Source organism: Cyphomyrmex costatus, unplaced genomic scaffold (assembly GCF_001594065.2).
Source record: "Cyphomyrmex costatus isolate MS0001 unplaced genomic scaffold, Ccosl1.0 scaffold44, whole genome shotgun sequence".
Lineage (NCBI taxonomy): Eukaryota > Metazoa > Arthropoda > Insecta > Hymenoptera > Formicidae > Cyphomyrmex > Cyphomyrmex costatus.
The window spans coordinates 199,821-210,586 of record NW_017278641.1 but is presented as its reverse complement, the minus strand read 5'-3'; the positions used below and the strand labels follow the sequence as shown (position 1 = coordinate 210,586).

Below are 10,766 nucleotides of genomic sequence, written 5' to 3'. Positions count from 1 at the left end.
GGAGGTCCGGTGGGCCGATGATGGTGGTACTGTGAGTGAAAGGTGAGAAAGGATATTGAAAAGTTTAAATGGCGGTTTGAAAAATTTTAAATGCGGACAGAGAAGAAGGAGAAGAAGAAGGAGAAGAAGAAGAAGACGTTTCTTAATTTTTCATTAAAATCACCATTTTTCCACCGCTTATATCTCCAGAACGGCTTGACCGATTTTAAATTTTTTTGGCTCAAATTACTCGTGGTGATGCCACCTTTCAAGACATGTAACGTTTGATTCAAAATTTTTTATATTTTAGTAGTTATGCACCTCCCAAAAATGGACTTTGGTGGCTCGGGATAAGAGACTTGTAGTGTCTCTCAGTTTTTGAACATGGCCGGAGACACTACCGCATCTCCTGATTAGAGAAACATAAATAATAAATTTATAAGTTTAGTAAGCAATTATTAACATCTCTTCTTTATTGAATTATTGTTTTCATATATTGTGTGTATCTGCAGAATATTGCGATAGAACCATAGTTCTAGAATATTGCATTTAGATGCGACCCGGGCACATCAAGTCTTTTCTTCATCAGTTGACAATTTTAGCCACCCTCGGTCTTGCGTAATGAAATACTTGGTTAATTACATTTGTGATTGTTGACATATCCGTTTTATATTAATAAGTTCAATACCTTTTTTATGAACTTGGCGTATATTTTTTTCTTCATCTAAAAAGATTTATTTAAAGTAACATATAGCTTCAAGATGAAATAAATATTACGTTGCGCATTCTGAAGTTAATTTAGTATTTTCTGGCGACTATATGTATTCTCGTTTTTTACACAAACTCGTTTCATATTTCCATACATTCCTATTTTGTTACAGAAGGTTACATATATGTACAGTTTGTTTCCTAAAATTTTCTATCTCCTTAGAAAACAATGATCTATTACATAACAATTTTGATTCAGTATTTCAATTAATGTGATAAAAAATAAAACTTTTGAAGAGTGTTGAAAAACGAGAAAAAATTCAGTAAAGCGTGAATTACACGAGCGACTTTTATTCGAAACGTCTCGGCCACTCAGCTATAAGCAACAGCCAATAGTTGACTAGCATCTCGCGCATGAGCAGTATAAATCGAGCTTCTTTTGACGCTGCTAAATTCGCCCAGCTATTCGCTTGATCTCGAGCGACCACTGGACGCTGCGACTTCAAAATTTTAGTCGCTAGCGAATAAAACCCAAGCGTTTAGAAGAAGCTTTCATCAACGAATTCGCTGACGAATTTAGAAGCTTGCTTCAAGCGAATAGTAGTAGAGTCGAGAGCATTCGCTGGCGAATTACTGACGTTACCAGACGCGGTTTTTAACGAATAAAAGTCGCTCGTGTAATTTACGCTTAAGTCTCAACTGCAGCGGCGGATAACGCGAATCACCGCAAAGGGCTAAACCGGGCAGCTTCGATAAATCACCGCGCACCAGTTCTCATAGTCCTGTCAACGAAAGAGGCACCCGCGGGATGCAGTCTTAGGGTCCCACCATTACCTCGGCTTAACGGCACAGTTCTTCGCTGTTCTTCCTCTCGGCTTTTCCTCTTCTTCTCTCTTCCTCTGGCCGTCTCTCCGTCTCGCGCGCGGTGGTGCCATCGGTGCGCTCCTCTCTGTACTTGGTATTGGCTTTGCCGTGGCCATAAGGGGCCGTAAGAAGGAAGACAGAAGGACACCGCGGCAAGGAGTTGTCGACACTGAAGAAATAATGACGGCCGTCTCGCGAGCAGAAGTTGAACGGAGGAGAGCCTCACGCTCTTACGTCTCCCAGAGTGCGACGTGACGTTCTCGCCGAAATAAGACTATTCAGGAGATTCAGTTCATTTTATCAGTAGCTTTCTACAGTCCTTTGCACTGAAAGGCTGAATGTTTCTTCTTCTAGAAAAAGCTATTCTACAAATAATAATACAAATAGGGACAGAGATAATTTGTAATAAATGAGTCTAAAAGATTGTTCTAAGAAACTTGTCCCACATCAATTAACAAACTGCTTAAGGCTGTAAAATATTGCAATATTAACAAAACTTAAAGTGTAGTAGTTTTAAATAATTTTGCTAGAATATTTTATGACAAATTGTAGAAAACATGTCTACAATTATTGTAAAGTAGTTTATTTTTTATGTTTAAAGTAAAGTGAACAAATACAATTTGTTCACTTTGTAGTGACTATAAACTATATGATAAAAGACGCAAAACATTATTATAAATTAATGTTAATTGTTTTTAATATTAAGAATATTATTTTATAGAGCACTGCAATAAGGCAATAAATTTTAACTAAATTTTATAGTATAATTTCATATAATACACCAATGTGTAACAAGTTACTCTTAATGTATTATAATTGTATAAAACATTGTAGAAAAATGATTTATTTTTTATTAATAAAATTTATTTATGCGTTTGTTTCACAGAGTCATAATTTTTGTGTCTGCATGTGACAAAATAAATTCGTTACAAAATTGTAGATAATCTGCGTATTTTCTATTTTCCATTATGTTACAATTTAAAGTTACTTAACTGAAAAAATTAAGTCTATAATATTATATTAGTTTTTTCTGAGACATTTTTCTCAGAGTAAATTCAGTTCATTTTATGAATAAGACGCACCATTGCAAAAGAGGATGCGCTACGACGCGACGCGTATGTAATCGCACCCTATTCTCGTAGTCGAGAATGCGCTTTGTGAATTCCGAAAGTTTTTGAAACAGACAATTTCTCGCAGTCACGCGAAAAGATTTTTCGTGAGACAAGCAGATAAAACACGTATGAAAGTGCAGCTGTCCTCATAGATAAATGTAGACGTTTTATCGTATACAAGGACTGTATCATGGTCTATTATCTTGTAGTTGTTACTCGATACATGTATCTTTATTTAATACTTCATTCACGAAACATAAAATATTCTAATAATATTAGAATAATTTTATGATGAATTTCGATGAGAGATTTCTATTTTATACTGTTTTTATCGAGGGGCTTCTCACTTGAGAAATCGTGGATTTCCTTGTTTTAATGTTAAAAAAAATCTGTTAGTAATCTTATAAATCAGAAGTAATCATTCGGAAATCTGTCAACCTTAGATAGAAATCAGATAGAAATCAGATAGTAATCAACGGACCGCGGGAGCCAAAAAATTTGAACATCTTTGACATGCACATTGACTGGTGGGCATAATCTAACCTCACATACCTATTTGTTTTATTGAAATCGACAAGATTAAAACAAAGTTTGTTCAAAATAAAGTAATAACATTTCGTAAGTGGAAACAATATTTAGCTGTTTTAACTAAATTATTACAATCCTCCCATTCGCGCAATAAACTGTTTTCCACATGTGTCGAACGATATTTTTCCTAACGGGTGTGAAAAAAATGAATCAGGAAAAAAAGAAAAAAACCAGGAGTAAAAACAATGAATGTACTACAATCAATGAAACAAATAACAGATGTTAGTCATATGACAAAAAGAAGGTAAATAATATTTAAAAAAACTCTTGGAAGCCAATAAAATAAAAAATATTTAAAAAAAAATTATTTAGGAAGTGTTTCGTAATGCTTAAAAATCGGCGCAAAATTGTTTCGCTTTTTGTCACTTTTAATTGCTTAAGTCAGTTTTAATTGCTTCGTAAAGTTTATAATGTATATTTGAGTAAATATAAATTGCAGAATTATTTTACAATAAAAACTATCATCGAAAATTATTTTTAAATTCGTGTATATTTAAAAAAATTTAAGTGCATTGCATTCTAAATATATTACTTGATTCGTACGAATATTAAGAATTACTCAAAGGAAGAGACGTGCCAAATCGAGTCTTGAACACCGGATGTTGATGTGTGTATAAATTTGATTTATTGTGAATGTACAAATTTTCTTACGTTTCGATCCACAGTTTGGATCCTTTTCAAAGAACTTCTATTACATTATAAACATTGTGCTACCTGGAACACTATATGATTAGAATTAATATATTGAGTAATGTCGGTTTGTATAAAGTTTACTTTATATAAAATAATGTAAACTTTATACAATAAAGTAAACTTTATACAAACCGACATTACTCAATATATTAATTCTAATCATATAGTGTTCCAGGTAGCACAATGCTTATAATGTAATAGAAGTTCTTTGAAAAGGATCCAAACTGTGGATCGAAACGTAAGAAAATTTGTACATTCACAATAAATCAAATTTATACACACATCAACATCCGGTGTTCAAGACTCGATTTGGCACGTCTCTTCCTTTGATTATTATCAATACGAGTCACTTGGTACCAACAATTTTTATAATTAAGAATTACTATTATTACGAATATTTATGTTATAAACGAAAGAAAAACAATTTCTCCCGTCTTCGACTAAATACCGCCCGGCGCAGTTACTAACGATCAATGAAAATTATTGGTAATCCAAAAGAAATATTAGAAATCACCGGTAATCCCAAAGAAATCTTAGAAATCAGTATGGGAATCAACAGAAATTTTATTGCGAATACCGGAGTCCAAATTCTTTGATTTCCATATTTCTTGAGTGAGAAGCCCCTCGGTTTTTATATATAAAGGAAAGAGAAGATGCAAAAATAAAAATATTAAAGAGTTTTTGCAATACCGTTTATTCCAGATGCGGTAAACGCTAATCACACGTTAATCACATTACGGTAATCACATTATCCTTTTCTTAATTAGATGTGAAGAAAAAGATAATAGTAAACATGATTTTAGCGTTGACCGTATAGTATATTAAACGGTATTGCAAAAACTCATTATATTACATCTCAGACATTCTATAAAGTCAATTTAACAATCAATTATAGTAACTTTTTGATTATTGGAATGTATGTTTAAATAATATATTTTTATCTTTATTTTATCAAGAATTTGGGTCATATATGTGTGACCCACAAATTTCTAAATACATTTAAAATTTTAGTATATATAAAAATTATAGTAGATTTATTTAAAAATAAATTAACTTTATTAGGTCAATCGGAAAGTTCCGTCCGTTCTTTTACAAAAAGTATGATTTTATTTAAGAAACAAAATGAAAAAGTACATTAATTAAAATATTGTCTATCGTTAGCAATGACTTTTTCGGGCAGCAAGCGAATTCGGCGGCAAAAGAACTCATCCTTGTAGGCTATCCAGTCAGACCCATTTTTCGACGTCTTCATAAGAATTGAAGCGTTTCTCAGCAAGTGCATGTGCCATCAACCGAAACGCAAGTGGTAGTCGAAAGGGGCACAGTCTGGTGAGCCGCATGAGGTAGCATTTCCCAGCAAAGTGCTTCCAATGTTTCCTTAACAGCCTTAGTGACGTGAGATCAAGTTGTCATGAAGCAAAATCACTTTATGCACCGCCGCAATATTAACTACATGCGATTCAAAGATGAAACGTTTAACATTTGATTTGTACAGAAGCCTTGAAACATAGAAATTTTATTTGTGTAATTCAAATGTGCTAGTAAATTACGTATTTTATCATAATATCAATCGCAACTTCTTTAAAACGACTATATAATAAATGATTTGGGTAATATGCATTATAACGGATTACCCTTCGACGACCTTGACCTTGACATATGTTGTCAAGGTCATGACTCTGAGTGACCTCCAACAGGCTTTAGCCGTCACGCGTCCTTCGTTAAAAAGTTATTAACAATCATAGTTTTAAAATTAACGTATTATTTCTACTATACATGTATGATATTTAACAAGTATAATTATAGAAGTCGTATGTGTAGATACAGTAGGTTCCGCCCCCCTGCGGGGGGGCTCCACTACTGTTAAAAATAACCTAACCCGACTCATTTAGTGGTGTGAGGCAGCTCTCGCTTCGCGTAGAAAGTCGAAACCCACGTGCAACAGTACAGACATGTAACTGTCTATGCGAAAATATTTCCATGATTGTAGTTGCGCATGGGTTTCGACTTTCTACGCAAAGCGAGAGCTACCTCACACCACTAAATGGATTGGATTAGGTTATTTTTAACAGTCGTGAAGCTCCCCACAGGGGGGCGGAACCTACTGCACTTACGCATACACTTTACGACATTAAGCGACATGGAAGTTACGAGTTCATTGGCAAAGAAAGAGGTGGGATGAAAGTCGCATCCGCTTCATGTGGAAAGTTTAACGTTTCTAAACAAGGGGAAATGTAAAATATAATAGTACTTGTTAACATAGGTATATAGCTGAAATTATACGTTATTTTTAAAACTTTGATTGTTCATAACTTTTTATGAACGCTCCGAAGGACGAGCGACGGCTAAAATTTGTTCAAGGTCACTCGGAGTTATGACCTTCACAACATATGTCAAGGTCAAGGTCATCGCAGGGTAGTCCGTTATAATGCATAATTATCATGATTTATTTTAGCAATTAATTGAAAAATATTAAATAAGGTGAAATAATCATAATTTGACTTAAAAGAGGACACAAATTAAAATATAATAAATATAATGGAAAGAACATGAAAGTTACAAGATCAAGTATTATGCTCAGTATTTTGTCGTTATTGTTGGTTTTGCGAAAGACGTGAAGGAATTTGAAATCATTCATAATTTTTCTGCGAAATTTCGACGTAGCCATAAGACGCGATCACGCTTCGAGAATATCGCGCGAATTAACGAGGACTCCGAATATCTCGGCAGACCACGCGGAATTTATGATACCGTACCGACCGCTATCCCGCGGAGATAACCTATTAAATTCGAATTGATGCAAGTTTAAATAAACCAGAATTTCGGTGGAATATTTTAGGCCTTGAGAATGAATTGCCAAACTATTTCTAAAAAAGATAGTTGGGCATTCACTTTCATTTATATAAATTACTTCCAATTTCATAACCTTAAAATACGAGGGCAAGTCAATAAGTTCTTAGAAAATCTGTCAGAGGGCACTCGCAATCTTACGAAAAAAACACTAAAAAAAAAACACCGATAAAAACACCAAAGAAGAATAGCGTAATTTCGGATACCCAAATGGCGTTTACACCATTTGGGCGTTAACCGGCCAAAAAACACCGAAAAAACGCCAAAAAATTATAGTGCAGTTTTCACCCAAATGATGTCAATTCTGTTAGATTGTTAAAGTAAGTATTACTAATTAGCATCAATTTTAGAATAAAATCGTAAAAAAAAATTTTCCTCTAAATTCGAGAATTAATTTTTTTTCATAATGCTTCCCAAACGGTCGGATCCGATTGTATCACGATCTCGCATGCTTGACCTTGACAATCGTACGGGAACTGCTGCACTTCGATGACCCACGAATCTGTATATGTCTACGTCTGTATAATTATGATATATCTGTTCAATGGAAATATTAAAAACAAATGGTTTATGTGTTTATATGATAGTGTATGTATTAATATATGTATTAGTGTGGTATCCGAAATTACGCTATTCTTCTTTGGTGTTTTTATCGGTGTTTTTTTTTAGTGTTTTTTTCGTAAGGGTAATAAGGTATCATTTTATCCTTGTTTTTCATCGAATATTATAGGATAAAATGATACATCAAATAATAAAATTCACAAATAACAAATAATTGATTAAAATCGATTTCCTATTTTTTTCAAATTCGTATTAAAATCATTTCCGCAAGTGCGCAGAAATGTATTACTACATTACATTTTACGATCATCGATTTCGATGTCAGTAAATATTTTCGACACTGATGTAATTTAATTCTAACAGGATTATAGTGTCGATCATGCGTCGCGACACACAAATATTGCATCGACATATATCCGAAGCTTTGTGTCCGAATACGCAACTTTTGACACTCAATTTTTGCTTTTAAATCGTAACTTTTAGTGTCGACACTCAAAGTTTCGGTGTCAACACACAACGTTTGGTGTCGACACCATAAGTTGCGTGTCTTTTAGTGTCGACCACGGTGTAAGAATAATAGGTGATTCTACTCATGTAAAATCACTGTGATTTTCCTGAGGACATTCCGCAGTTAACTGGAAGGTGGCGTATATGTATAACACCTAATCACACAAAGTATTTTAAAAGATATGTGAATAGATCATCTGCTAATAAGATCTTAATAAAAGAAACATATAATAATAAAAGAAGCTATAATAATTAAAGAAATTGTTGTAATAATTGCACAAACATCTTTTATTAAATTTTGTTGATAAACTTAAAAATAACATTCGTAACATGAGTTAAAAAATTGAATCTTGTACATTTTCTACATTTTTATGTATTATATAAACGAGCTTGTTTCTTTTTTTGACAACTCGTTTTCATTAAATCATTATTTATTTGTTTGGCGTACTGGCGCATTCGCATTGTGATATACATTACCTCAAATATTACTTTTCCATCCGAATTCTTAATCACTTTTGTTGTTATAATGTCATTTTCCTTAAAATGATCCTCACAAACGAGGAAAATTTTAGGTATTCTTATATCAGGATATGCATGCTGAATTAATCCAATCCATTCTTCGCGTTGTTTGATGTTACTTATTGACACTCGAAATACTGATTTCTTACTGCACTTATATCTTTGAACGCAATTAGGAATAACACAATAGTTATATGGCATGATACAAACTAAAAATCAGAAAAGCAGTAATTCTCAGAATTTCTCGGACAGAATTTCTCATCAGAATTTCTCAGACAGTAGATTATTAGGTTAGGTATTAGATCATTATGCCATCTAGTGTTATGTGTTTGAACTGCCTCACTTTAGTCACAGCATTTTAGGGGAAATGTAGGTGAGTGAATACACCTATTATTCTTACATCGTGGTGTCGACACTCAATTTTTGGTGTCGACACTCAAAGTTTCGGCGTCAACACACAATGTTTGGGTGTCGACATCATAAGTTGCGTGTTAACACCAAAATTTTGCGTGTCGACACTACAAGTTAAGTGTTGACACCGAAACTTTGAGTGTCGACAATCAAATGTCGGTATCTACACCATAAATATGGGCGTCAACGCCGAAAAATCGACGTTAACATCGAAAATTGAGTGTAAACACCTAAAATTAGGTGTAAACACCGAATTTTTAGGTGTTTTTTTCGTAAGGGCAGTGTCATGTCACATTACTTTTTGACAAATAACATTTTTAAGCTGATTACTGTCAAATTTTCAGCGGAATTCATCGAGAGGTTTTATTTCTGTAGACGATTAAAGCGAACAATCTTTGTATTTTTTGAAAAATGGAAAAATACGAGTTTCGTGCAGTGATCAAACATTTACAATATGAAAGGTTTAACGCCGAAAGAAATAAAAGCCGAATTGGATAATATTCATAGCACATCTGCACCAGCGTTTGCGATTGTATACAACTGGGTGAATAAATTTAAACGTGGTCGTACATCCACATGTGATGCACCTTTGGGATATTCAATTAAGGCTGCTACGCCATAATTATCTATAAAGTCAACGATATTGTTTTGACTGATCGACAAGTGAAAGTGCGCGAGCTTGTTGAGGTCGCACAGGCACATTACATAACACAGTGATTTCAATATTGTACCAACAATTGGGTATGAAAAAGTTACCTGTAAGATGGATACCGCCTTTGCTCACTGTGGACCATACGCGCCATCGTGAGAGGATTTCAAAACAATGTTTGGAGATGTTCCAACGTAATCAAGATGAATTTCTGCGTCAATTCATTACTGTGGACAAAACATGGATCCATTACTTCACACCCGAGACGAAGGAACAATCAAAACAATGGATTTCACCGGGTGAATCAGCTTCGAAAAAGGTAAAGACCGTGAAGTCTGCCGGAAAGGTGATGACCACAGATATTTGGGATATGCACGCGGTATCAAGAGACGCGGTACGTATAGTGTCTCCGGCTATGGTCGAAAACTGAAAAACACTACAAGTCTCTTATCCCGAACAACCAAAGTCCATTTTTTGGGAGTGCATAACTACTAAAATATAAAAAACTTTGAATCGAACGTTATATGTCCTGAAAGGCGGCATCCCCACGAGTAATTTGAGCCAAAAGAATTTTAAATCAATCAAGCTGTTCTGGAGATACAAGCGGTCGAAAAGTGATGATTTTAATAAATTAAGAAACGTCTCCTTCTTCTTCTCTGTCCGCATTCAAAGCCGTTTTAAAACTTTCTAACATCCCCTCTCACCTTTCATTCACACCTTCACTATTTTCAACCCACCGGACCTCTTCCCCCCGCCCCTCCCCCTCCCCCATCACTCCTCTCTTTCGACGTATTACACTCTCTTTCGTTATATGTATAATATTTTTAAATCATTTTTTAATATACTTGTGATATATTTGTACTCTAAAAGGTAAATGATATCCAAAAAAAATCATATCATAAAAATGAAAAGTTCAAGCCATGTTCAAAAAAGGATAGGGTAAACCCGGTATATACGCCGTGTCAGGAAATACGCCGCAGAAGTCAGAAAAAATAGAAGGAGTGGAGATAATTTTCCGTCAATTACTTTGTTACATGCCTTTATGGTATATTAGTATTATGGTATGATTTCAGTTCTTTACTATTAATATTAATGAAATTATTGCGAGTTAAATCGATTTTTTACTGTAATTAGTAGTGCCATATCATAACTTATAATCTACATAAAATGATTATTACAGAGCGTGTAAAAGACTTAGTGGTTATTTTGCAATACATATGTGTAGAGGAATAGTAAAGCATGTTGTATAGCAAAATACAAGTGCTTTGCTCCTGTATTGTTTGTTTAATTAGTTGTCATATATATCCCATCTATTTGGGATATAC

The 10,766-nt window shown here is 34.0% G+C and overlaps 1 pseudogene; it reads left to right on the top strand.

Moving 5' to 3' along the window:
• Window positions 1–9,203: 9,203 nt before the first annotated feature.
• LOC108777493 (uncharacterized) overlaps window positions 9,204–10,766 on the top strand; it is a 4,072-nt pseudogene continuing 2,509 nt past the window's right edge.